This window comes from Anopheles stephensi, unplaced genomic scaffold (genome assembly GCF_013141755.1).
Source record: "Anopheles stephensi strain Indian unplaced genomic scaffold, UCI_ANSTEP_V1.0 ucontig142, whole genome shotgun sequence".
Lineage (NCBI taxonomy): Eukaryota > Metazoa > Arthropoda > Insecta > Diptera > Culicidae > Anopheles > Anopheles stephensi.
In genome coordinates this window covers 165,001-170,000 of record NW_023405061.1, presented here as the reverse complement: position 1 = coordinate 170,000, position 5,000 = coordinate 165,001, and positions in this window count along the sequence as shown.

The window sequence follows — 5,000 nt, the reverse complement described above, 5'->3', positions numbered from 1 at the left end:
GGGGTGCATCGTATGTAACGTTCGATGTACATATAAAGCCTGGTAGGTGTTGGGATTATATCTGCAACACGGGCATTATCGAAAGATGGTTAAGTGGAGTCACCCAATGGGTGCCGTGCGTTATAAGGTACGTAATGCACAGTAGAGATACATTGTCGGGAGGTGGAACCCGAAAAATGTACAAGTCCGGGAATACGGGGTGCATCGTATGTAACGTTCGATGTACATATAAAGCCTGGTAGGTGTTGGGATTATATCTGCAACACGGGCATTATCGAAAGATGGTTAAGTGGAGTCACCCAATGGGTGCCGTGCGTTATCAGGTACGTAATGCACAGTAGAGATACATTGTCGGGAGGTGGAACCCGCAAAATGTACAAGTCCGGGAATACGGGGTGCATCGTATGTAACGTTCGATGTACATATAAAGCCTGGTAGGTGTTGGGATTATATCTGCAACACGGGCATTATCGAAAGATGGTTAAGTGGAGTCACCCAATGGGTGCCGTGCGTTATAAGGTACGTAATGCACAGTAGAGATACATTGTCGGGAGGTGGAACCCGAAAAATGTACAAGTCCGGGAATACGGGGTGCATCGTATGTAACGTTCGATGTACATATAAAGCCTGGTAGGTGTTGGGATTATATCTGCAACACGGGCATTATCGAAAGATGGTTAAGTGGAGTCACCCAATGGGTGCCGTGCGTTATAAGGTACGTAATGCACAGTAGAGATACATTGTCGGGAGGTGGAACCCGCAAAATGTACAAGTCCGGGAATACGGGGTGCATCGTATGTAACGTTCGATGTACATATAAAGCCTGGTAGGTGTTGGGATTATATCTGCAACACGGGCATTATCGAAAGATGGTTAAGTGGAGTCACCCAATGGGTGCCGTGCGTTATAAGGTACGTAATGCACAGTAGAGATACATTGTCGGGAGGTGGAACCCGAAAAATGTACAAGTCCGGGAATACGGGGTGCATCGTATGTAACGTTCGATGTACATATAAAGCCTGGTAGGTGTTGGGATTATATCTGCAACACGGGCATTATCGAAAGATGGTTAAGTGGAGTCACCCAATGGGTGCCGTGCGTTATAAGGTACGTAATGCACAGTAGAGATACATTGTCGGGAGGTGGAACCCGCAAAATGTACAAGTCCGGGAATACGGGGTGCATCGTATGTAACGTTCGATGTACATATAAAGCCTGGTAGGTGTTGGGATTATATCTGCAACACGGGCATTATCGAAAGATGGTTAAGTGGAGTCACCCAATGGGTGCCGTGCGTTATAAGGTACGTAATGCACAGTAGAGATACATTGTCGGGAGGTGGAACCCGAAAAATGTACAAGTCCGGGAATACGGGGTGCATCGTATGTAACGTTCGATGTACATATAAAGCCTGGTAGGTGTTGGGATTATATCTGCAACACGGGCATTATCGAAAGATGGTTAAGTGGAGTCACCCAATGGGTGCCGTGCGTTATCAGGTACGTAATGCACAGTAGAGATACATTGTCGGGAGGTGGAACCCGAAAAATGTACAAGTCCGGGAATACGGGGTGCATCGTATGTAACGTTCGATGTACATATAAAGCCTGGTAGGTGTTGGGATTATATCTGCAACACGGGCATTATCGAAAGATGGTTAAGTGGAGTCACCCAATGGGTGCCGTGCGTTATCAGGTACGTAATGCACAGTAGAGATACATTGTCGGGAGGTGGAACCCGAAAAATGTACAAGTCCGGGAATACGGGGTGCATCGTATGTAACGTTCGATGTACATATAAAGCCTGGTAGGTGTTGGGATTATATCTGCAACACGGGCATTATCGAAAGATGGTTAAGTGGAGTCACCCAATGGGTGCCGTGCGTTATCAGGTACGTAATGCACAGTAGAGATACATTGTCGGGAGGTGGAACCCGAAAAATGTACAAGTCCGGGAATACGGGGTGCATCGTATGTAACGTTCGATGTACATATAAAGCCTGGTAGGTGTTGGGATTATATCTGCAACACGGGCATTATCGAAAGATGGTTAAGTGGAGTCACCCAATGGGTGCCGTGCGTTATCAGGTACGTAATGCACAGTAGAGATACATTGTCGGGAGGTGGAACCCGAAAAATGTACAAGTCCGGGAATACGGGGTGCATCGTATGTAACGTTCGATGTACATATAAAGCCTGGTAGGTGTTGGGATTATATCTGCAACACGGGCATTATCGAAAGATGGTTAAGTGGAGTCACCCAATGGGTGCCGTGCGTTATAAGGTACGTAATGCACAGTAGAGATACATTGTCGGGAGGTGGAACCCGCAAAATGTACAAGTCCGGGAATACGGGGTGCATCGTATGTAACGTTCGATGTACATATAAAGCCTGGTAGGTGTTGGGATTATATCTGCAACACGGGCATTATCGAAAGATGGTTAAGTGGAGTCACCCAATGGGTGCCGTGCGTTATAAGGTACGTAATGCACAGTAGAGATACATTGTCGGGAGGTGGAACCCGAAAAATGTACAAGTCCGGGAATACGGGGTGCATCGTATGTAACGTTCGATGTACATATAAAGCCTGGTAGGTGTTGGGATTATATCTGCAACACGGGCATTATCGAAAGATGGTTAAGTGGAGTCACCCAATGGGTGCCGTGCGTTATCAGGTACGTAATGCACAGTAGAGATACATTGTCGGGAGGTGGAACCCGCAAAATGTACAAGTCCGGGAATACGGGGTGCATCGTATGTAACGTTCGATGTACATATAAAGCCTGGTAGGTGTTGGGATTATATCTGCAACACAGGCATTATCGAAAGATGGTTAAGTGGAGTCACCCAATGGGTGCCGTGCGTTATAAGGTACGTAATGCACAGTAGAGATACATTATCGGGAGGTGGAACCCGAAAAATGTACAAGTCCGGGAATACGGAAAAGTTCCCCATGAAAGGCTGGGGATACAATTATTGATACAAATAATGTGCCTAAGGGTACATTTATTTTTCTAAGTCCCAGAAATCCGTCACTGAACATCACGACTTACAAACACATCTTCCCCCGGTCCTCCCATATACGGCACGGGGACAAGTATGAAGAATGAAAATCATGTGTGTATGGAACATATAATGTGCCTGAGAGCACATTTTTTTTCTAAGTCCCAGAAATCCGTCACTGAACATCACGACTTACAAACACATCTTCCCCCGGTCCTCCCATATACGGCACGGGGACAAGTATGAAGAATGAAAATAATGTGTGTATGGAACATATAATGTGCCTGAGAGCAAATTTTTTTCTAAGTCCCAGAAATCCGTCACTGAACATCACGACTTACGAAGACATGTTCCCCCGGTCCTCCCATATACGGCACGGGGACAAGTATGAAGAATGAAAATAATGTGTGTATGGAACATATAATGTGCCTGAGAGCACATTTTTTTTCTAAGTCCCAGAAATCCGTCACTGAACATCACGACTTACGAAGACATGTTCCCCCGGTCCTCCCATATACGGCACCGGCGACAAGTATGAAGTATGAAAATTTTTGGTCACAGCGTGAAATCCCTCTAATGATCATGAAAATAGCATCGGATCACTTATCTGACCATAAAAAGTGAACCAAAACCCTATTTGGACAAACTTTTTGGTCCTATGAAAAATTCACTTTTCATATATGTCATGGTCGAAAATTTTCTAAGTCCCAAAAAATCACATATTCTCGAATATCTCGAAAACTACTTATCGGACAGGGGTCAACCAAGGTGTTTTAGAAAGGTCTTTACAAGCTCTATTTAATGAGCCATAGCGACTTTCAAGTGATTTTTTGACACTTTTTCGCATATCGGCATCCTTGGTTCCCATACTGGCCATAGGCCATAGGGCACCGAACGGCCAACTTTTGGTCCGGGGGTGAAATTTTTTTTCACGAGATTTTGATGAAAATGGCTTCGGAACGCGTTTCTAATAATGAAAAGTGAAACCAAACAGTATTTGCGAAGAAAAAATTGTCCTATGAAAAAATCACTTTTCATATAGGGTACGGGTCGAAAATTTTCTAAGTCCCAAAAAATCACTTATTCTCGAATATCTCGAAAACTACGTATCGGACAGGGGTCAACCAAGGTGTTTTAGAAAGGTCTTTACAAGCTCTATTTAATGAGCCATAGCGACTTTCAAGTGATTTTTTGACACTTTTTCGCATATCGGCATCCTTGGTTCCCATACTGGCCATAGGCCATAGGGCACCGAACGGCCAACTTTTGGTCCGGGGGTGAAATTTTTTTTCACGAGATTTTGATGAAAATGGCTTCGGAACGCGTTTCTAATAATGAAAAGTGAAACCAAACAGTATTTGCGAAGAAAAAATTGTCCTATGAAAAAATCACTTTTTCTTAGGGTACGGGTCAAAAATTTTCTAAGTCCCAAAAAATCACATTATTCTCGAATATCTCGAAAACTACTTATCGGACAGGGGTCAACCAAGGTGTTTTAGAAAGGTCTTTACAAGCTCTATTTAATGAGCCATAGCGACTTTCAAGTGATTTTTTGACACTTTTTCGCATATCGGCATCCTTGGTTCCCATACTGGCCATAGGCCATAGGGCACCGAACGGCCAACTTTTGGTCCGGGGGTGAAATTTTTTTTTCACGAGATTTTGATGAAAATGGCTTCGGAACGCGTTTCTAATAATGAAAAGTGAAACCAAACAGTATTTGCGAAGAAAAAATTGTCCTATGAAAAAATCACTTTTTCTTAGGGTACGGGTCAAAAATTTTCTAAGTCCCAAAAAATCACATTTTCTCGAATATCTCGAAAACTACGTATCGGACAGGGGTCAACCAAGGTGTTTTAGAAAGGTCTTTACAAGCTCTATTTAATGAGCCATAGCGACTTTCAAGTGATTTTTTGACACTTTTTCGCATATCGGCATCCTTGGTTCCCATACTGGCCATAGGCCATAGGGCACCGAACGGCCAACTTTTGGTCCGG